We start from the raw sequence: 25,288 nt of genomic DNA on the forward strand, positions 1-25,288 counted from the left end.
AACCCTCTTGCACTGTTAGTGGGAATGTAAATTGATACAGCCACTATGGAGAACAGTATGGAGGTTCCTTAAAAAACTACAAATAGAACTACCATATGACCCAGCAATCCCACTACTGGGCATATACCCTGAGAAAACCATAATTCAAAAAGAGTCATGTACCACAATGTTCACTGCAGCTCTGTTTACAATAGCCAGGACATGGAAGCAACCTGAGTGTCCTTCAATAGATGAATGGATAAAGAAGATGTGGCACATACATACAATGGAATATTACTCAGCCATAAAAAGAAACGAAATTGATTATTTGTAGTGAGATGGATAGACCTAGAGTCTGTCATACAGAGTGAAGTAAGTCGGAAAGAGAAAAACAAATACTGTATGCTAACACATATATATGGAACCTAAGAAAAAATAAATGTCATGAAGAGCCAAGCGGTAGGACAGGAATAAAACACAGACCTACTAGAGCATGGACTTGAGTATATGGGGAGGGGGAAGGGTAAGCTGTGACGAAGTGAGAGAGTGGCATGGACATATATACACTACCAAACGTAGGGTGGATAGCTTGTGGGAAGCAGCCGCATGGCACAGGGAGATCAGCTAGGTGGTTTGGGACCACTTAGAGGGGTGGGATAGGGAGGGTGGGAGGGAGGGAGATGCAAGAGGGAAGAGATATGGGAACATATGTATATGTATAACTGATTCACTTTGTTGTAAAGCAGAGACTAACACACCATTGTAAAGCAATTATACTCCAATAGATGTTACAAAATATATATAATTGATATCTTGAAATCACTTTTGTATGAGTTAGCAAGTGCATAAATACAATTTAAAAGATAATAGATATTACTGAACCATCAACAAAAGAAAAAGAATGTCACCACTTCTGGATTTTCAACTATAGCATTTCAATCCCAAGAGTGAACCTAAGCTTTAACAACCATTTTTTCTCCACATTATAGTAGTATAAAGTGAAAGATTCTATGATGTATTTCACACATTTTTGAATGTGCATCAGAGTTTTGTAATAGTCTGTGGAAAAAACAAAAAACTTTGCAAAATGAAATTAAGCAAATTATGAGCATGTATTACAGATATTAGTATCAAAGTTTATCTTCTCAAATCTACCCTTGGGAAATACCTGAATTGCTCAAAAATAGAGATGATTTTTCAGGCAATTTTATTATACATTTCTTGTGATAGAATACTTTTACTTTGTTATTACAAATGCATTTATATGCATATTTATGTATACATATATCCACACACTATACACAATTAATGATCATTAAATATGGTCTGTTTATATTTTTCACTAAGCCCAAGACTTATAAAAGTAGGAATGCTGAATTATAATAAGTATATTAGTAATCAAATGAATTCAATTTTTACATTTAATTTTTACATTTCATAGATGTGATTCAGTTTCATTTTGTATTATACTTCACATCATGGATTCAGGCCTAGGCAGCATTTAATTGATACCTTTAATAAACTCAGAGTTATTTGTGAGCTAACAAATCGTAATCCTTCAAGACAGAAGTGTAAACAGGACCCACATTCATGAGTCACATAATTTTTTTTTCTTTACTGAAAAAATTTTTATTTGATCTACCAGTGTATGTGTATCTATATTTATTTACACACACACTGAAATCCACTCAGTCCTATACACACACTCAAATGCAGAAGATCCATTAACTGAGGCATTCATTTGTAAACAGAAAATGGTTCAAATATAGTGCATTATTCAGTCAAGAAAACCAATTTTGTGTGTTTTTTTTTTTCCTGGCAAAAAGTAAAATAGTTCTCTCTGTTTTGTGGATTTTGATGCCACAGAACTTTTTTTTAAAAATGTATTGCACTTAGGAAAATGTTTGATAATATTCAAAATACTGATGAGGTTTTTAAAACTATTTTAGATAATTTACATGATTTCATGTGCACAAGAGCCACTGCCCTCATGCTGCTTTTTATGGATCACAAGTCACTAAATAATACTGTGATTTTACTCCTATGCTTTATCTTCTGGCAAGTGATTATCTCTATAGCCTACCATTCAGTTTCCAAAACAGTATAAAAGGGAAGCAGATTAAATAAGGGCATTTGATAAAACTTTATTTTACACAGAAAAATACAGATTAGTGAATATTTAAAAGTAGGCTGACTTCAAGACAGTATCAAATTTCCAGAAACAGACTTATTTGAAAGATGTCTGGGTGGTTTTATTTTGTTGGGAATGGAATAGATGGAGCAACCCAGCATGGGGACAGGAACAAACATTCTCAAAAGGCACCGTGAGCACCTCCTTCTAGAATTTCTTTTATTATACATCCCTATTATCAAATGGGCACTTCTTCAAGCTAAATTAAAAGCAAACTTTTACATAATATTTAAGTATTTTTGGTATTTTCAGTATAAATCAGTAATGGAGAACAGTCCCTCTATATAATCCATACTCTCGAACTTCTAAAATATTCTAAAACATGGTGATGGTTACAGAGAAAGTTTATCCTACAGTTGACATTGAAAACTCTTCTCAGTCTTACCTCTATATGCATCTTGGTACCTTGTTACTGAAGGAAAAAAATCATCTAGTAGCAGTTCAAGCATTTAGGTCATATTTATTATAATATGCAGGTAATCCAGGTCCTAAGCTGATACCATCATATTTTACTATCCACTATTATCTCAAATTAACCTGATGTGGTCTTGGATTGGAAGAATTAATATTGTTAAAATGGCCATGCTATCCAAAGCAATCTACAGATTTACTACAATTCCTATCAAATTACCTATGACATTTTTCATAGAACTAGAATAATCCTAAAATTTATATGAAACAACAAAAGACCCAGACTTGCCAAAGCAATTCTGAGGAAAAAGAACAAAGCTGGAGGCATAACCCTCCCAGACTTCAGCCAGTACTACAAAGCTACAGTAATCAAAACAGCATGGTATTGGCACAAAAACATATATGGAACAATGTAACAGAATAGAGGGCCCAGAAATAAATGCACACAACTACAGTAAATTAATCTTTGACAAAGGAGGCAAGAATATACAATGGAGAAAACGCAGTTTCTTCAGTAAGTGGTAGTGGGAAAGCTGGAGAGCTGCATGTAAATCAATGAAGTTAGAACACTCTGTCACACCGTAACACAAAAATAAACTCAAAAATGGCCTAAAGACTTAAATATAAGACATGGTCCCATAAAACTCCTAGAAGGGAACATGGGCAAAACATTCTCTGACATAAATCATGCCAATGTTTTCTTAGGTCAGTCTCCCAAGGCAAAAGAAATAAAAGCAAAAATAAACAAATGGGATGTAATCAAACTTATAAGCTTTTGCACAGCAAAGGAAACCATAAACAAGACGAAAAGACAACCCACAGAATGGGAGAAAATATTTGCAAACAAAGCAACTGACAAAGGGTTAGAGAAAATATTTGAAAATGATGTGACCAACAAAGGCTTAATTTCCAAAATATATAAACAGCTCATACAGCTCTCTCTCTCTCTCTCTCTCTATATATATATATAAGTCCAATAAAAAAAATGGGCAGAAGACCTAAATAGGCATTTCTCCAAGGAAGACGTACAGATGGCCAAGAGGCACATGAAAAGATGCTCAACATTGCTAATTATTAAATAAATGCAAATCAAAACCACAATGAGATATGACCTCACACTGGTCAGAATGGCCAGCACTACAGTAAATTAATCTTTGACAAAGGAGGCAAGAATATACAATGGAGAAAACGCAGTTTCTTCAGTAAGTGGTAGTGGGAAAGCTGGAGAGCTGCATGTAAATCAATGAAGTTAGAACACTCTGTCACACCGTAACACAAAAATAAACTCAAAAATGGCCTAAAGACTTAAATATAAGACATGGTCCCATAAAACTCCTAGAAGGGAACATGGGCAAAACATTCTCTGACATAAATCATGCCAATGTTTTCTTAGGTCAGTCTCCCAAGGCAAAAGAAATAAAAGCAAAAATAAACAAATGGGACGTAATCAAACTTATAAGCTTTTGCACAGCAAAGGAAACCATAAACAAAACAAAAATACAACCTATGGAATGGGAGAAAATATTTGAAAATGATGTGACCAACAAAGGCTTAATTTCCAAAATATATAAACAGCTCATACAGCTCTCTCTCTCTCTCTCTCTCTATATATATATATAAGTCCAATAAAAAAAATGGGCAGAAGACCTAAATAGGCATTTCTCCAAGGAAGACGTACAGATGGCCAAGAGGCACATGAAAAGATGCTCAACATTGCTAATTATTAAATAAATGCAAATCAAAACCACAATGAGATATGACCTCACACTGGTCAGAATGGCCAGCATCAAAAAGTCTACAAACAATAAATTCTGGAGAGGGTGTGGAGAGAAGGGACCCCTCCTACACTGTTGGTGGGAATGTAAATTGGTACAGCCACTATGGAAAACAGTATGGAGGTTTCTTAAACTAAAAATAGAGCTACCATAGGATCCAGCAATCCCATTCCTGGGCATATATAAGAAATAAAAGCAAAAATAAACAAATGGGATGTAATCAAACTTATAAGCTTTTGCACAGCAAAGGAAACCATAAACAAAACAAAAATACAACCTATGGAATGGGAGAAAATATTTGAAAATGATGTGACCAACAAAGGCTTAATTTCCAAAATATATAAACAGCTCATACAGCTCTCTCTCTCTCTCTCTATATATATATATATATATATAAGTCCAATAAAAAAAATGGGCAGAAGACCTAAATAGGCATTTCTCCAAGGAAGACGTACAGATGGCCAAGAGGCACATGAAAAGATGCTCAACATTGCTAATTATTAAATAAATGCAAATCAAAACCACAATGAGATATGACCTCACACTGGTCAGAATGGCCAGCATCAAAAAGTCTACAAACAATAAATTCTGGAGAGGGTGTGGAGAGAAGGGACCCCTCCTACACTGTTGGTGGGAATGTAAATTGGTACAGCCACTATGGAAAACAGTATGGAGGTTTCTTAAACTAAAAATAGAGCTACCATAGGATCCAGCAATCCCATTCCTGGGCATATATCTGGAGAAAACCATGATTTGAAAGGATACATGCACCCCAGTGTTCACTGCAGTGCAGTTTACAATAGCCAAGACATGGAAGCAACCTAAATGTCCATCGACAGATGAATGGATAAAGAAGATGTGGTGTGTATATCTGTATATACAATGGAATATCACTCAGCCATAAAAAAGGAATGAAATTTTGCCATTTGCAGCAACATGGATGGACCTAGGGATTATCATACTAAGTGAAGTAAGTCAGACAGAAAGACAAATATCATATGATATCACTTATTTGTGGAATCTAAAAAAATGATACAAATGAACTTATATACAAAACAGAAACAGACTCACAGACACGGAAAACAATCTTATGGTTACCAAAGGGGAAAGGGTGGGGGAGGGATAAATTAGGAGTATGAGATTAGCAGATACAAATTACTATGTATAAAATAAACAACAAGGACCTATTGTATCTCACAGAGAACTATATGCAATATCTTATAATAACCTATAGTGGAAAAGAATCTGAAAAAGACTATATATATGTGTATATATACATATATAAGAATCACTTTGCTGTACACTTGAAACTAACAGAATTGTAAATCAGCTATACTTCAAAAAAATTTTTAAAAAGAAAGTTGAAATTACTCCTTGATCCATGGGCTGCATGAAAAACAACATTAATCTTGTATATCTGCATCAGACCTCTTGGATGACCAGTTGCATTGTCAACGAACAGTAATATTTTGAAAGGAATCTCTTTTTCTGAGCACTAGGTCTCAACAGTGGGTTTAAAATAGTAAACCATATTGTAAACAGATGTGCTGTCATCCAGCACATCTCTTTTGTTCCACTGATAGAGCACGAGCAGGGTAGATTTAGCCTAATTCTTAAGTGCCCTAGGACTTTTGGAATGGTACATGAGCACTGGCTTTAACTTAATGTCACCAGCTGCGTTAGCACCTAATAAGAAAGTCAGCCTGTCCTTTGAAGTTTCGAAGCCAGGCATTGACTTCTCTCTAGCTATGAAAGTCCTAAATGGCAACTACTTCCAATATAAGGCTGTTCTGTGTGCAGTGAAAATCTGTTGTTTACTGTAGCCACCTTCATTAATTATCTCAGCTAGATCTTCTGGATAACTTGCTGCAGCTTCTACATCAGCACTTGCTGCTTCACCACGCACTTTTATGATATGGAGACAGCTTCTTTTCTTAAATCTCATGAACCAACCTCTGCTAGCTTCAAACATTTCTTCTGCAGCTTCCTCACCTCTCTCAGCCTTCAGAGAGTTGAGGGGAGTTAGGGCCTTGCTCTAGATTAGGTTTTGGTTTACGAGAATGTTGTGGCTGGTTAGATCTTCTACCCAGACCACTAAATTTTCTCCATATCAGTCGTAAGTCTGTTTCACTTATCATTTGTGTGTTCACTGGAGTAGCATTTTTAATATCCTTCAAGAACTTTCTATTCACAACTTGGCTATTTGGCACAAAAGGCTTAGTTCTTGGCCTGTCTGGCTTTCAACAGACCTTCCTCACTAAGCTTAATCATTTCTAGCTTTTGATTTAAAATGAGAGATGAGCGACTCTTCCTTTCACCTGAACACTTAGAGGCCACTGTAGGTTTATTAATTGGCCTGATTTCAATATTATTGTGTCTCAGGGAATAGGGAGGCCCAAGGAGAGGAAGAGAGACAGGGGAGCGGCCAGTTGGTGGCACAGTCAGAACACAGTATTTATCGATTAAGTTCACAGTCTTATATTGGCATGGTTCATGGTCCCCCAAAACAATTACAATATTAACATCAAAGATTGCTGATCAGAGTTCACCATAACAAATATAATAATAATAAAAAAGTCTGAAATAATGCGAGAATTACCAAAATGTGACAGAGACACGAAGTGAGCAAATGCTCTTGGAGAAATGGTGCCAGTAGAATTGCTTGATGCAGGACTGCCACAAACCTTCAACTTGTAAAAAACACAGTATCTTTGAAGCACAGCAATATTCAGTGCAATAAAATGAGGTTTGCCTGTATTTAGCTTTAGGCTTCTATGGCCAGTGGTTCCAATGTCAGTTCAGTTTCCGTGCTTTTGCAGCTTTGTTCAGGTCCGTACCACGTGTGCACTACTTAGAGGTTAGTCTGGGAGCTGGGCAAAGGTATACACATGAGCTCAGCTCCCCAGGTTTTGGTATGCTAATTAGGATCAGGATCACGTAAGTACAGTTTGAGGATTGAACCTAGGGATTCACAAACAACTTTATGGTCTCATTTCCTCCTTACTTTCCATTACATTCCTAGTATCTAAGCTCCTCTTTTTGGTTGTTCAGCCAGAAACCACCTACTTTTATGATTGTACCACATCTGGGGCCAATGAGTGGGAAGGCAGTTGGGTTTGGCTCCAGCCTCTTGGAGCCACAGCTTCACTAAAAGGAGATAAATGTTTCCTACCCTTAGAGTTTCGGCTCTTGCAGAATTCATCGTTAGCCACTGTCACTGCCACTGACATCTGCACCATGGCACTTACTGGTGAGTGGCAAGTGAAAGAACAGAGGGAAAAGGGAGAAGGTTGAGGGATTTCCTCTACTTTCTCTGAGCTTTAGGAGTTTCCTTTCACACCCCTTCATCCAAGCTTCTCCTGGTTCTATCACTCTCTGCGCTACAATGCTCACCTCTCCATTTAGACTGTATTGATTTCAGACTGAGGGCATGGAAAAAATAAAAAGGGAAAATCACTGCTGATTCAATGGTGCTTCAAGTTCTGGTATCCTCCTCTGATCTACCTGTTGCTATTTACTTTTCAGAGTTCTCAGAGAGCTGGGTCATGAATTTTGTCCAGGCTTTATAGCTGAGTTCAATGGAGTGAAACTGTTAACTTCATCTTGGGTTAATTCTATCTTACCTGGAATTGGAACTCTAGTGCATATAATATGCAAATCTGATTTAGACAATACATATTGCATGTAATGTAAAAGAATTATTTTGGAAAAAAATTGTCTTCCCTGGAATTATTAACGCAATTTATTCAGACATTGTCGAAACCGTGGCAATAATTGATGATTATCAGTTCCATTTTGCTTGACCAGAACTACTCTATCAAAGTATAAGACATCAGATAAAATTCAAATAATAAAAATATACTGTTAACAATATTTATTGATGTTTTGACCCAGCTTGGCATTACTGGAATATATATAAATTTGAAAGAAGATATACACCCTCAAGAAAGTTTTTTAAAGGTATCAGAGAAAAAATAGAAACTAGTGAAAATGTATATTATAGCAAAAAAGTAAATACTTTAGCATAACAGTGGGAGGAAAAGAAGAAGGCAACACATGTCTAACTTGACAAACTACATAAACAAGATGTTCTCAAAACCAAAAAGAAGGTTCAAATACACTCTTGGGGGGAAGGTGAGATTTTTAGCTGAGTCTAGAGGACTGTCAGAACGTACATTGGCAGTAGAGGAAGTAGAGAAATGAGTCTAAGTGAATAGTTGACAGGCACAAAGTATGGGATGGGAAAAAACAAAAATAGATACGCCAGTTTGGCTGAAGTTAGAGGTTTGTGAAAGGAAGTAGGCAAATATGGCTGGAAAGAGAAATAGAAATCACCTATGAATGTAAAGCTTAAGAATATAATGTCAAGTCTACATTTACTTATTGTTGTTATTTACCTTTTAATACTATATAATTGGTTCAATGAATAGAAATAATATATTTTCAGTTGCTCAGCATTATGTGTGTTCTGCCTTTAGTGGGGCAGGAAGGCCTCTTGTTAAGGGCACCCACATGGGCAAGGAGTGATAAACAGCAAGGCCAGCACAGGGACTGTGCTCAACATGGTCTGTCTTTCTGGTGACAGAGCTAAGACTACAGGAGGTCAGTTTGGCAGCTTCAGAACACCCTTCCCCAGAATAAGCCTCATGTAGTAGGCCAGTTCCTGAATAAAAGCAGGCTAATTCGAGTGTCTGAGAAAAGAATCTCAAGCAATCCCCTGGTAAGAAAGCTGTTCTGACAAGTTATTGAAATGAATTATGCCCTTTGATGTATCATGCCAGCTACACGCAGAAGCAAAGACATTTCAGTTATTAAGGAACAGAGTTTGTTGCTAAAGCTTGTTTAGGTCCGCAGAGTGATAGACTGGACCCTGTGGTACCCAAGATCTGTGATATCTAAGTTGTGCATCATGTCATGTCACTGCAGATATGTCTGCTCTGGAGAGGCATGTTCCTCATAGATCCCACAGGGGTTCCACCCTCAGGGCCTTAATTCCCATTATCAGGTTCTTATTCTTCAATCCTGGTGCTTTCTTCTTTCCTCCTTCCCTGCCTCTCTCTCCCTCTCTTCCTTTTCCAATAACCTTCAAATATTCTCTGTAATACCTTCTTACAGGGCAGACTTCACAGTCTTATAGTGATTCTGTGTCTGACCCTCTGGAACGTGAGACCACAAGAGTGCAGAACCCCCTATCCCAACTCTGTATCACCAATGCACCAAATTGTTGGATGGTCTACTTAGCGGTCATGACAAGAAATGAAAAAAATCAGCAAACTTGGTGCCCTGTTCTGTAACTATAATTGGAGAAGAGAATAAAATAAATGGAATAAAAGAAATTAGATGATTGAAATACTAAACAACAAGCAGAAACCACATTGTGATAAATATCAGAAGCAAGATCTCTGAACATCTGTTGTGGGTGACACTCCTTCCTACAAAAGCAAAAAGCCCGATATATTGTTTGTATGTTTCACCTCTCCTTACTGATTACATGACAATGGAAGGATAACGAGCAAATTTACCCCATCTGAATTTACCAACCTCTAACTGGTGTGATTATTGTAGTGCATTTCATGGAACTATGTCAGCTTGTGACACTAAATTCCAAGGCAAATCCTATAGAGCTTTGAACAATACCTTACTGTGTCTGGTAACTTTGAAACATGTGCTTTCGATTTTAGCACAACCACATTTAGCCCATTGGTTAAAAAACGTGGTTTTCCTCTGTCCTCATGATTAGAACCTCCAAAGTAATCACATTCCTTACTCAGCCCATTCATTCCTTGGCTCACTCTACCACCTTCATTCAGATACCAGTTGATTTCTTAGGAGCTGTTAGTTCCATGTGGAGCTGTAGTCAAATCAGCACTGTTAAACTAAAAAGGCAGTAACCGCTATTATTTTGGACATAGGTTGGTTTGTTTCCTTACTGGCCTCCCCTCCTTCAAATATTAGCATGATATCCACACTATTCATGTATCTTTGTTCCTGATAGCCTCATAGCAACTAGCATTCTACTTTCTTGATTTTTGTTTTGTTTAGTTTTATTTCTATTTTCCAGTGGAGAATCCAATCTGGTGGTATACTTAGTGACAAAGAGAGTGCTAATTAGCAAATGAATGCAATTAGTAGTTACCTCCAATGTTTTCAGGTAACTTCTGTTTCTGACATATACTTAGACAACAGTATAAGTCAGCATTTTTCATTTTACGCATATGAATTCAACAAAACAGTAAAACAGTTGGCGGGGGGGACACCCATGCACTGAAACAAGTCAACATGAGTATCAGAGGAATGGAGAATTAAGGTCTTTTCTCCACCTTAGAAGATGCATACTTGTCCTCTCTGACCAGTCAACGCTGGCCCCTAGTCAGTACCCTCATTTTTCAGATAAGAAAACTGGGACCCAGACAGGAGAAATGATCTCCATCAAGAGCAACGCTCATTAGTACTATAATTTTTATTTTGTATTGGCTGAATCGTCTGGATGTAGTGGTTCTCAAGTCATGTGTATTCTATCTTTTCAAACAAATTTTATCTCTTTGGTCTCTGTGTATTTCGTTGGCATTATCAGGAGTCTCGGTATACAGCAAGTGCTCAATATTTATAAGAATTGTGGTGAAAATACTTATTTTTATCTCCTTCTCATACCACTCATCTTCTGGGGGAAAAAAGACAAGTGCCCTCCTTTGAATTCTGTACCCCCTCCCTGCTGCTCACATGGTTACAGTGAGGGCCAGTAATAAGAACATGCCACCATTCTGGACCAGTAACTCTGGACAGGTCTGTCAGATGCCTTTCCACAGGTTTTTCACATTGAAACTGAGGGGAGAGATTAACTCCCTGGGGACAGAGCTGGGAAGATGTGAGCCCATCTTTGTGATCATAAGGAAAAAGTGTCTTTTCCTCAGGGCAGAGAAAGTCTTGTGCCTGGCTGCGTGTCCTGGTGAGTGCAGGGCCACAGTCACCCCTCAGCAGGTTCCTTGTACAGAGCACAGTCTGCACAGGTATATGGTGACTATGAATAGAATTAGAAATGTGACTTCCATTTTATGGATGGGAAACTTGACGTTCCAATATGTTAGGTAAAATTGTTTTTAATGCGGGGATTAAAAAAAAAAATACCCTGGTTCCCACAGCTAGTAGGTCACAGAGCCAGGATTCACACCAATGTTTCCACGATGGCTTGTGCATTTCTCATCTACCTGTTTACTTGCATGCTCTCATTATCCTGCTTGATCTCTCCCTCCAGCTCCTCTTACTTTCTTTCTGTAGGTATACATATACATCTACTCTCACTTTCACCCCTCTTCCTCCAGCGGTCCAAGCTAGAGGCACAATCAGATCACTTGTATTGAAACAGAGAAGACCATTTTTTTGCACAGGGCCACTCAATCCAGAGTAGATTGCCAGCATGTGCTTTAAAATAAGCAGATAGAAATCCTTAAAAGTGTAAATATGTTTCTGCTAACAAGCAAAAGTTGGTAATGCTTCTTCTACCCTTAGTTTTTTTTTTTACAATTTCCACTTGTAAACAGAGTGAAGATAGGGCCAGGAAGGGTGGCAAAGAAAAGTCCTTTCCAAAATAATGAGAAAGCATGCCACCAAAGAGCTTCAAACATCAGTTTGTGCAGGACTGGGAATTTCCAGTTCTGCCATAATGAGTCTAAATTCAATAGCAACATAAGGAGCTAAATCTGTTGGGCGAGTTACACGTACCTGGCTAAATTAGACTTGCTTGGGAGAGGTATTCATTCTTTCAAGTTGGTAGGACAAATTTCATGCATTGCAACAATTACTTACTGACTGCCAGAGGCCTAAAATAGGTAACACCGTTTCTAAAGCAGCTGCATCTAATTGAAGGTATAGCTTGTGAAAAATCATTGATCAAGGATCTTTTGGTACTGTTATGTGCTATATTTTCACACTGTGAAAAGAGAATGGAATGAGACCGGCTCCTGCCCTCCAGCAGTTTGTAATCAAAGCATAAAGCAGTGCCCCCTTTTCAGTAGGACCAGAACACTAGGCACATTTTCAGGAGAGAATTAGGTCCAGGAGTAAAATGCAAATATCCAGTTACCAAACTGAGAAAGGAAGTGGAGACTTGATTTTAGAAATAAGACAAAAACCTGGACTTTTAAACTGTGAGGAATAAAGGTAGTACAGGGAGATTTGTTGAATTTGGGCAAGATCCGGTCCAGTGCCCAGGGCAAGGAGTTGCAGGGGTAGAGAAGTGAGGGGCAGGCAAGCAGACTGGCAGCTCCAAATGAACAAAGACCTGATTTCAAGGAGTTTTTCATTCCCTAGAGAAGCCAGACATATATACAGTTAATTGCACTGTGAAATGGAAGTGTGTGATACCATTATTTCAAAAAGGTGACGCAGATATACATTTCTGGGGTTTTTAAAAAATATATAGATTCAGATCCAATAGGTTGGGGATGGTAGCAAGAGTTTGCATTTCTAATCATCCCAGCTGATGTTGATGCTGATGGTCTATGGACCACAGGTTAAGCAGCAATAAAGGAAAATGAGGAAATAAGAAAGTACTGTGGGAATGTACAGTAAGCAATGTTAAGGAGGAAGAATTCTCAGAAGATGGGAATCCTGAGCTAGGCTCTAAAAAATGCAAACCAAGAAGATTTGGGTTTTGTGGTTATGTTCAATAAATTGGTGAGCAAAAACTAGATTGCATTTGTTCATCCAATATTTATGGAGACACATGGCATTCCACAGCAAAATACTTGTTATTAGAAGCTTTCATATCAATTTAATCACAAGTAAAAACCAAACAGTGGCAGCAGCAACGATGAGAAATGAAAGGCCATGGCTATTCTATTTCAGAATACCAAACTTTAAAATGTTAGTAATGCTTCACCTTTGAAAATTTAAACTGCATTCTGGTTTTCGAAATATGAATTTTTATAAGGTTAGCTCCAAATTTTCATGTACATCTCTTCTCTAAATGGGCAAGCCAAGGGGGCGTGTGTTCATTCTGTTGGGCTTGTATTTTGCTTGCCTATTATGGAAGGCAAATTAAGGCCAAAGACCTAGTTTCTGTTGACTCAAGCACCAAATGACCTGTTTCAAGAAGACAGTAAACAACAGTCAGGAAGACGGCCATTAACTGTGCAGCAGGTGTTAACACCTGTAGCTACTTAATTCCAGCCAAGATAATCACCTCTCTCTCTCAAGGCAGCTAGCTCATGTCAAGCACTGTCCACCATGACTGAAACTGTTTGGAGATATTAAGTCATGGATTTCTCTCAGATGTTGCAGCAAGAGGTGGGGAGATTTGGATGCCAAGGAATGCTACTTTGGTCAACAGTGCATGTAGTTTAAGCCACACCTCCTGGCACTCTGGCAGCCAAGCATAGAACACGGACAGCAGGAGCCTGAGCCAGAAAACATCAGCTTGCAATGGGTACTATCTGCCAAGGGCTACATCTAGAATTGGCTGGAGAAGTACTGTCTGAGAGGAAAAGATGAGGCATTCTCAGATAGGAAGCCGCTGCATCATCAGAGTTCTCTACTAAATTTAGCTATAAGCAATTGGACCCTGCAACTGATTAATTTATTATTATTTAGGGTTTAAGGAGTATGTGTGTGTATGCACATATATGGGTGAGTACTCATGATGCAAGCATGCAAACTCCCTCCCCCCCACCCCCAGCAAACACTAAGTTCTTCCAGGGTGTAATCACTACAAATAGGTTTCCATTACACTGGAGATTAGCCAATGATGATTACCATTTATCAATTTAGGCGTAAGGAGAGCAAACTTCTAGGGCGTTAGCTCTCCCTAATGACACCACTGTGCTCTCATGCTTGAGCAACACTGCCCTCTTTCATGTTGCAGAAGACTCTATATTTCACTCTCTACTCCAAGGCCTCAAACAAAAACCTTTACATCTAAGGAATGTGTTTAAAGGACATTTAAAGCCTACTGTTAAATGAAATAACAATAGAGTAATAAGCAATCATAACCTTAGAATGTTGGAATAAATTGCTGAAGGTCAGATAGTTCTGCCAGCCTTCAGGTAAGAGGATACCCAAATAATTCCGGAAAGATGAGTATTCATTCTACTTTTAAAAATCTCCAGGGGAAAAAAAAAATCGCCTTTTCACTTGGTAATCCAATTCTAATATATATATTTTTAAATGTCAGTGTCCATTTATTTAGTCCATTGCAACCATTTTTAATGGAATAGATACTCCCTAGGTCCAGGTTTATATATTCAGTTTAGGACCTCAAAAATTGGAGATGACCATACAGTAAAAAAAAAATGTGTTATATTTTAAAATGTATTAAATCTGTTATTTTCCTTATATTATGTGTAATTGTATTAACAGAAAAAAGTTACTGGCAGTTCACATACAAGTAGCTAAAGCTTCCCATATCCTTTCCTGAGCATTTTCTCAGTTTGTTCTACCAAAGCATTCATCCCAGAAATGTCAAAACATCATTAAAAGCCCTCTTTACTACAACAGCCCTTCTAGGATTTTTTTTTTTTTTTTTTTTTTTTTTTTTTTTTTTTTGCGGTACGCGGGCCTCTCACTGTTGTGGCCTCTTCCGCTGCGGAGCACAGGCTCCGGAAGCGCAGGCTCAGTGGCCATGGCTCACGGGCCCAGCCGCTCCGCGGCATGTGGGATCTTCCCGGAGCGGGGCACAAACCCGCGTCCCCTGCATCGGCAGGCGTACTCCCAACCACTGCACCACCAGGGAGGCCCCTAGGAATTTTTTTAAATGTGCTTTTCTCTGGTGTGTCATCAGCTTCAAGGGGCATTTAGAGATGACCTAGGTGGACTGGGAAGGTAGGCAAAGGACATTCTCTGTGTTCTTTGACAAACCAGTCTGTCAGACATAGGTGGACCAAATTCTTTCCCTTTCAAGGAATATCAGCATTGTGTAATATCTCTGCAAAATGCAAGCTCTTTTTAAATAACAAGTCATGATTAAGAAATTGGGGGGAGTGTTGCAGCTCTGAGCTTTATCACAAATTTTAAGAATATGCAGGAAGCCTAAATTAGTCAGTTGTTTCCCCCCAAAGTCATAAAAATAGGAAAATAGCAGCAGACATGGCAAAGCAATTTATGTCTTCTGTCAGGATCATGTGAGAAGAAATGACTACCACAGCAAAAGCCACAGACTGTTCCCCAGAAATAGTCTAAGAATCAATATTTCTAAGGTCCACACCATAGTCCTCCAGAGTTGTAAGAGTCTTGGAGTTGCTTTTCATTTTCCAGTGGACAATTGCCCATTAATCTGTCTCCACACAGATTGGGACAAACCTAGTGATGGTTGCTAATCAGTATACCACTGAATGGCTAAGATCCCAGAGATAAAAATGGATAGTAAAAGTCATTTAGACCAATCATTAATTTTACAGCTAGGGAACTAAGCTGCAGAAATATTCAGGAAAATGTCCAGGGTCACATATCTTGAACTAAGGTTTCCCAAATCCCAGATCAAGCCTGGATGGCACATATCAAGAAAAACCGTTGTTAAATTAGAAGTTGATTTCCAGAAGATATACATATGGCACAACAGAAAAAGAAAGATCTGATAGCAAGCCAGCATTAATGTATAAGTATTGCAAGATGTAAATATGATGGAAAGAAAATTGTGTTTACCTGTAAAAAGCACAGAATCAGTCATGGTTCTTTCCTAGGTTCTTCCGTGGCTCCTTTTTCTCATCTTGGTCTCTTAAATATTGGAGCTCTCCCTAAGTTCAGCCTTGGCTTTTTTTTCCTCTCACTTTATGTTTTTATTTATAACCTCATCGACTCATATCTTTAGTCATAATTCATACACATCTGATTTACTAATTACACAGTAAATTGCTATGACTTGTCAGTTCTGCCTCAGAAATGCCTCTTGAATACGTTTCTTTTCTCTGTTCCCACTTTTGCAGGCTTAATCCAAAACACTCAGTATCCTTGGAAGATTTCAGATTTTTCCCTAATTTTCTCTGTCTTCAGTGCCTTTCTCTTCTAAGCTGTCCTCTCTATAGTTTTCAAGGTCATCATTTAAAACTGTAACCTGATCACCCCACTGCAAAACTCAAATTTATTTATCCATTGATCTTCTATTAACAGGAGAATGTCTCATTACTTTTCCAGTTTAATTTTCTACATTTCCTTCATGCTATATCCACACCAACCACACCAAAGGATTTGGCCTTACTTAAACATACTAATATTTTCCTGCATCACTACTCATAACTAAATGACTTTCCAAAGACTGTGAACTTCAACCAGGATGGGTTATCTCTCAGTCATTTCACATGTTGAAAGCCTGGCACAGCATTTTTTGCACTTAGTAGGAACTCAACAAATGTCTGTTGAATGAATGAACGAATGCAATAACTAATTGGTGAGGAAAGATACAATGAACCTGGAGTGATATCTTGCAAACATTTTTTTTAAATTGAACATTAAGAATGAGAAAAGCAAGTTACCTTTTTTAATGTTTGATATTGTTTAATGCAAACTGGTATCAAATAGAAATAGAATTATAAATATAGATCTCTGATTCACCTCTCTATGTACTCTCCTGTCCTAAAATAAAGCAGAAAAATACATAAGCCTCCACAGGAAGACATCAATACAGTTGTGCTGAATTCTTAGTGCTAGACCAGCACTTACATCTCTGTATTAGTTGCCCTAGATTATAAATCCTCCCCTGGCTCTTAATTATTCAGATACCAAGGGGTTCGTTTGCTACTGCTGCATTATAGTATGTCAATCCAGTGCCAGTTTAACATTTCTTATATTTATTTTGCATGTGTTTTATTTCTTAAGGGGCTTTAAACATTTAAAATCTTTAGAAAGCTATATATTTTCGTACAGTTTTCTATGACTTCAAGGTTGTTTATGCTGCTTGGGTTGTTATCTAACATTCCCGGTTAGCCCCTTACACAGTGCAGTGGGCATGTGGGCTGCGCATTTAAGGTAGCAAATCTTATGCCATCTGGTTTGGGTACCTAGGATATCATCAGTAGTAAGCTATACTTGCAAGATAATTTTGCAAAATGAGAGCTTCTAAGACTATAACTAGCTTTATATCCCACCAATTTGATGCTGCTTATTTCCAAGCTGTGATCATGTGTTTCAGGGCAATCATCTAAGAGCAAAAGGTTTCAATTGGGGAATTTTTGCATTTATGTTCTTATTCTCTCATTATTCCATAGTATATGTATTTTTTCTCCAACTAGAGAGTAATATCTGAGCTTCTATTTGTTTTTTGTTTTCAAATCTCTCCCACTCTGCCAGTACCTGCATAGAGGTAGATACAGAGTTAGAAATTAACCACAGAGTTTCTCAAGGCGTCCTTATAGACACTGAAGCATCTGTTCTGGAAAATGGCTCCGTAGATGGGTTCATGGCTGATTGAACATTCATGAGAATTGACCACTAATGGAGTCATAGGCTATAGAAGATTTCTAAGGTTCCACAATTCTCTTGTGGGGTTCTGTCTCCTACCCTCACTATGAAATTCCTGGAGGAAGAAACATATTCCCTTCATTCAATCATTTATTCATCAAATATGCACGAATGGGTCCTATGTGCTAGTTACTACACTAGCCTTTGATAATGGAACATTGGACAGAACAATTACATCTTCACTTATCTCTTTATGATAGTTTATAGCTTTGAAAAATGTTCTTACAACTGACAGGAGGCCTTTCAATAACTAAAAGTAATAAAGGTCCATCTGGCACATTTCCCTATGGTGAAGTCTGTGCTTTCTTCTCCTTTCCTTAGCTCATCTCTCAAGCTCCTCTCACCGTAAGGGAGTGAAAAATCAGTTTTCTCCCTTACTAAGTTTTAGTCACAAAGATACAGGTACAGAAAACTTGTAAACTGAGCAAATAGGCAGTTACCAAATATTAATGAGCAACTAGTATATATGGTTCATTCATTTACTAGTCAGACCTTGTTGAGCAGGTACTATGTGGCAGGCACCAATCCAAGCACTGTTCTACAGTTAGGTAGGAGGAAAACAAGTATAAAGTGAAGAAGTCCTGTCCTCAAAACATTTTCAACCTAGAGTCTTTTTTTCTCCTCTAATTAATTGGAAACAAATGGCCTGAATGGTATCTAATCACTACCACACCCAAGTCCTCCAAAGGGAAGTGGGCGTACTCTTCAGCCAACTGCCCAGTTTGTCAATTTCAATAACCTTTGGTTCAAAGACAAGGAAAAGATACACAAAAAGCAAAATTTCCTCCTCTGTACTCTCTGGCCTTCAGGCTGAAATGTCAGCAGATTATAAATGCTGCCTCATTATTGAGTAGAAGCCTAATTATGTGGAATGGAGGGACTGTGTTTGGATCGTCCAGGAGCTGGAAGAACTTTTCCATCATACAGAGCTGCCACTCCCTTTCTGGGGATTATTGATTCTGTGTCTTCCTCAGAGGAGGGTCAAGCCTGCTGTGCTGACCAAGCATGTCCCATTTAGGATATCCTCCCTCAGCACATTGGGCTTGATCCTGCTTTAGGTTTTTTCACATTCCTCATGCTCTGAAACACAGTGAGAGGAAGCATTTGGGTTTAATAGCAAATGTAAAAGCTCAGTAAAATGAAATGTATCTAGGTTCCTCATCTTCCCTAGAGCAAGACAATATTGCTTTTACAGATTATATAACACTCCTTTCTTTGTGCTGTTCTCTTGCTGAAGTAATGACAATGATTCTCCACCATTTATTAGATCATGTTCAAATTTATCCACTCCACAATTGTGACCTTTGCATAACCTCAACCCACTCTGCCCGTTCTGATTACCTTTTGCCGCACTGGGCCACACACCTTCCTCTTTGGAAATCTCATCTTTTTTGTTTTTAAGAGCTCTATAGCTAAAATCTGTCTATTTCTTCCTCTCTTAACTGAATGTAGTTTGAATTCCTGTATGTACCATTCCATGTATGTTTCACACCTTTGAGTACTGAATTGTATACTGTCTTCAAAATATGTAGAGAGAATCCACCAGAGAATAATGAGTTAGATTTTTTTCTTTTACCTAAATGATCTAATAGTGCTCATATACTGTGACACAGTAATCTCACCATGATGTAGTTATATAAAGGAAATCAGTAGAAAAAGGTGAATATACATGGATGCTCATTGCACCTGGGGATGGGTGCTGGGGCTAAATTTCCAACATTAGGGGACTGGGCAATTAAATTATTGTGTATCAACTCCAAGGAATATTATTTTGACATTAAAATTATAGAGTTTAGCAACATGGAAACTTAAAAGAATCTAATCATAAATGAAAGCAGAATAAAAACTATGATTACGGTTTTTGTAACCACATATCATATGTGTGTATACAGAAGAGAAATGTAAAGAAGAAAAAAAATGAAAGCTGTTCCTGAGGGCAAGAATTGTTGTCTATTTCATTTAGTGCTCTAGTTTCAAAATCTAGAACCATGCCTGGCACATAATAGAAGCTTAAAAAATATTTGTTGAGTGAATGAATAAGGGTATATAATGGAGATGGGACTGTAGGTAATTTGTCTTCTTTTATTAGTTCCTTTTCCATTAAAATGATCTCTGTTAAAAAAAAAAAAGGAGGGGGGTAACATAAGGAAAAATTCATTTATAACTAAAACACATTCTTGATTCTTACATGGACACTTTTGGGGTAACCTCAGGTGAGGGAAAGAGAGAACAATGTTCAATGGCTCATATTATTCTGTCTAGTTCTCATAATAATCCATTGAGGTAAGTATTGTTATCATTTTATATATGAAGAGACTTAGAGAAATAACTTGCTTAAGACACCCATGAGTTTTCTCTCTCAGTCACACTGCTACATGTGATAGGTGGTACAACTCTATTTAAATAAGTATTTGAACACAAAACAAAAACAGACCTAAAATATATCAAGATCATATAAGGGATTGATAAAGTAGGATTTAAAATAGTGGGCAAACTATGGAGAACAGTATGGAGATTCCTTAAAAAACTACAAATAGAACTACCATACGACCCAGCAATCCCACCACTGGGCATATACCCTGAGAAAACCATAATTCAAAAAGAGTCATGTACCACAATGTTCATTGCAGCTCTATTTACAATAGCCAGGACATGGAAGCAACCTAGAGAAAAACAAATACCATATGCTCACACATATATATGGAATCTAAAAAAAAAAAAAAAAGGTCATGAAGAACCTAGGTGCAAGACGGGAATAAAGACGCAGACCTACTACAGAATGGACTTGAGGACACGGGGAGGGTGAAGGGTAAGCTGTGACAGAGTGAGAGAGTGGCATGGACATATATACACTACCAAATGTAAAATTGATAGTAGTGGGAAGCAGCCGCATAGCACAGGGAGATCAGCTAGGTGGTTTGTGACCACCTAGAGGGGTGGGATAGGGAGAATGGGAGGGAGGGAGACACAAGAGGGAGGAGATTAAAAAAATAAAATAAAATAAAATAGTGGGCAAGATGCAGAGGCCAGAGGGTGTACAGCACCCACATCACTGATTCTCTGTCTAGGCTTAATGAAGTACAATGCACAAAATAAAAAATTAAAAAATTTTTAAAAATAACTTTGTGAAAGCAGCACAGTCCCTTCAGCAGTATTTAGGTTAATATGCCAGTCCTCCTCTAATACTTGAGATTATGACTACCATAACTGATAGCAAATGCAGTGTCAAGGCACTGAATTGTGTTGTCTCAATTTATGAAACTGCAATCTTCTGTGTATTTGAATGCTCATGGATTGCTCTAAGTGATTGGATTTAAAGTGAGCAGAGTAAGGTAGTCAGCATTACAATTTCATGTGAGGATGACCTTTTTATCCTTATATATGTGGAAGTAAATGACAGGAATGGGATCACTTTATTATTTAGTTCATCTAAGTGTTCTCCTCTATCAGCTTCAGAGCAAAGAAAGACAAAGGTTTAATCTGTGTAGAAGGTGCTCAGCAGAATGTTTTACCAGCTTGAACTGTAACTGTTTCCATACAAGAGCAGTGGGTTTCTTCTGTATCAATATGTGTGTGTGTGCGTGCGCGCACATGTGCACGTGTGTGAGACAGATGGTCAGGGCTGGAGATGGATGACATGCAAACTTTTTTTTTTTTTTTTTAGTCTCTTACGTATTGCCTAGATTTGCTTGTGTCCTAAGACCAACTCTAGAAAGACGTGGTGGCAACCTTCTCAGGTCAGTCTCTGAGAAGAACTCTAGAGAGTTCCAGATTCTCTTGCAATATTAGAGATTCCGGGTGAAAAATATTGGGCACTGCTGTAGACTGAATGTTTGTATTCTCCCAAGATTCGTATGTTGAAACTTAATCACCAATGTGATCGTATTTGGAGTTGGGGTCTTTGTGAGGTCATGAGGGTGGACCCCTCATGAATGTGATTAGTGCCCTTATAAAAGAGATCACGGAGAGTTCCCTTCCCCTTGGACCACATGAGGACCCAGCCAGTTAGAAGACAGTTGTCTATGAACCAAGAAGCAGGCTCTCAAGAGACACTGAATATGCCAGGGCCTTTATCTTGGAATCCCCAGCCTCCAGAACTATGAGAAATAAATTTCTGTTGTTTAAGCCATTCATTCTATCATTTTTTTTTTATCATAGTCTGAACTAAGGCACTAAATTGTAATGCCCTCGTCTTGGTCATTTCAGGCTGCTGTAACAAAGTGCCATGGACTGGGTGGCTTATACACAACAGAAATTTGTTTCTCACAGTTCTGAAGGCTTGAAGTCCAAAATCAGAATGCCAGTATGGTTGGGTTCCAGTAAGAGCCCTCTTCTGGGTCACAGACAGCTGTTTTTGCTTTGCATCCTCACATAGTGGAAAGGGTGAGAATGCTCTCTGGAGACACTAATCCCATATAGGAGGTCTCTACCCTTATGACCTTATTATGATCTTATCACCTCCCACAGGGCCCCCTTCTAATAAGATCACATGGGGGATTAGGATTTCAAATGTGAATTTGGAGGGAGCACAAACATTCAACCCACAACAGTCCTCACACTTTTTAATCAATACTCTTTTTGCCAGGAGAGCAAAAATTGAAATTTAAAGCATTGTTGCTGATTTCTCATTAGGCCTAAGGGTAGAGCCCAATGGCTTTTAATTTTATTCCTAAAACCAACTTCAAGGATTCTTCCTTATTACTTTAAACTTTTCTAGTAGCATGTCTCATACATTAAAATAGTTTGGGCGTAAAATGACAAATAGGACAAAATTAGCCTCTTCCATCCTTTATTTATTTTGATGTTCTTTCCTTTCCTTGGTAAGATTCCCTCTTCAGCATGCAGAACTACCCACCTCTACTCAGCTCCCACCATCCAGTATCCACTGTCCAATACAGGCTTGCTTCTGCCTCGGAGAAGCTATATAAATGTATGTAATCCTGTCTTTGTCACGTCTTCCTTACTAATAGTTCTCATCTGAAAAATGCCTTTCTCCTGGGATTATTGTAAATATTCAAATAGATGCTCTATAGCTTGTTTGTTTTGATAATGTGAAGTGCTATACAAATCTTATTTTTATTATAATGCCCCCACAGATTCAGTGTTCCAGACTCCAGTGCATTCCCATCAAAATCCCTTTAGGACCTAATAGGCAACAGGCAATAAAAAGAAGCATTAATAGATGATGAAAACTAAATCAAATGGTACAGGTGGGTCAATCTTGATGAAAAGTAATCACTAGATATAGCAAAGGACTAGAGATTGTTAGGGAGCTTGAGAAAGTAGTTTTGGGAGGCTAGAAAGTTGGAAAACCGGACTGGAGTCATTTCAAAAAAAGAATGGGTGGAAGAGGAATCAGATATACTAAGTACAGGCAACTCTCTTGAGAAATTTTGCCATAATAAAGCAAACAAATGAATTGGTAGCTGGAAAGAGACATACACTCCAGAGCAGGCTTGTTTGTAAGCAAGCTAATGAGAAGGATTCAGTAGAGAGGAAAAAATGATGATGCAGGACAAGGTTGCTGGAGCATCCTTGGACAGACAAAAAAGGATTAGATGGGGTGCCCAAAGGAGGTGTCCTTAGCAGCACAGACACTGCATCTACCCTAACAGGGCAGAAGGCAGCTCTGATGCTGCTAGCTGGGTGGGTATGGGGATGGGAACCTGTGAAAGTTGTCTCCTAATGGGTTCTTTTTTCTTTGTGAAATAGGAAGCAAGGTCATAAAACTGAGAGTGAGCTGGAGTTAAAATGAAACAGGAAAGGGAGTGGAATATACATCTGGGATTGTGGAGGAGGAAATGGACTAGAATTCTGCGGTATGATTTCTGGGCAGCATTAAGAGCCTGGTTCAGATCTGCAGTCTTTAATTTAAAGTGATAGGTTATAGGCACAGAGTAGAAGACAATTTGGATTTCCCCACGGCTGAAGTTTTACTAAATGAGTACAGCGAAGCAAGAGGGGCCAAGAGAATTTAGGGAAGTGCTAGGGAGTGGTAATAATTAATGGTTGACCGTGGGGTTTAAAGGGAAGTTAAGGACTTGAGAAGGCTGAGAGCCAGTGAAATGGGGGTAGGATCAGTGTCAGATCCAAGGACTGCTGGAGTCAGGGAGCAGAAGGAAAGAACTGCAAATAAGAGAGAGAGTGGTCAGAGCCTGGAGTTTACAGTTGAGATCATGGAGGAATCACGGTTAATCAGGGTAGGTGTGTACGGTAACCAGCCTTCCCGTGGACACGTACGTGGCTTGCTTCCTCACCCTCTTTCGGTGTTCGCCCCCCAACCACTTCTCCCTCTCCTCACTAGCTCATTTAAACTTGCAGCTTCTCCTCAGACTCACTGGTGCTTGGTGTCCCCATTTTCTATTTTGTATTTCCTCAAACAGTTGTTTACATTTGTTTACATCTCGTATTCTGTATACATTTATGTATTTATTTTGCTTATTGAATGGCTTCCTCCATTCGTCCTCAGTGAGGACCAGAATTTAAGTCTGTTTGGATACATGTACCATCTTTACTGACTAGAACGTTGCCTGGCACAGAGTAGATGAGGCACTCGATATACTTTTTGTTAAATGACTTGAATAAAGCAACTTTATATTTTAATACAGGAATTCCAAAGAGCCAATAAAATTCACCAAGTTCTCTTAATCTTTTGGCTTCTTCTAGATAGTGGAATTTTCTGAACAGCTTATGACAAATTAGTGAAGTTCCTATTCATTCTATTTTTGAATAGAAATCTAAATAAATAGAGACTGTGGAACTGTTTTTTTTTTTTTTACTCTAAATGGGATTAAATAGAACACTGTTTAACCTTTTTTTTTTTTTTTTTTACCATTCTAGGTCACTGTTATAAAATTAACTGTTGGACTCTCCTGAGGTGAGTGTGAATTTTGGTCCCTTTGCAAAGGGTTGTTAGTGATCTTGAGATCACAATACTTTTAGTTGAATCTATTCCTTTTGTCTCCTGCTTTCTGTCATGTCACCAGCTATTACTTTGTACTCCTATGTGTATACGTGCCTGTAACAGCTCGTTCCACTACCACTCCTGCCCCAACCCCATAATTCTCTGTCTTCATGTACTTTGGACCTATTTTAAAGGATTTACATGAAATAAGAGAATATAGGACTTCCCTGGTGGTGCAGTGGTTAAGATTCCACCTGCCAATGCAGGGGACATGGGTTCGAGCCCTGGTCCGGGAAGATCCCACATGCCGCGGAGCAACTAAGCCCATGCGCCACAACTACTGAGCCTGAGCTCTAGAGCCCACAAGCCACAACTACTGAAGCCCATGTGCCTAGAGCCCGTGCTCCGCAACAAGAGAAGACGCTGCAATGAGAAGCCTGCACACCCTAACAAAGAGTAGGCCCTGCTCACAACTAGAGAAAGCCCACGCACAGCAACGAAGACCCAACGTAGCCAAATTAATCAATTAATTGTTTTTAAAAAGAGAATATGGACACTAAGTGACGGCACGGGGGCCACTCT

The sequence above is a fragment of the Physeter macrocephalus genome, chromosome 12, assembly GCF_002837175.3.
Source record: "Physeter macrocephalus isolate SW-GA chromosome 12, ASM283717v5, whole genome shotgun sequence".
Classification (NCBI taxonomy): domain Eukaryota; kingdom Metazoa; phylum Chordata; class Mammalia; order Artiodactyla; family Physeteridae; genus Physeter; species Physeter macrocephalus.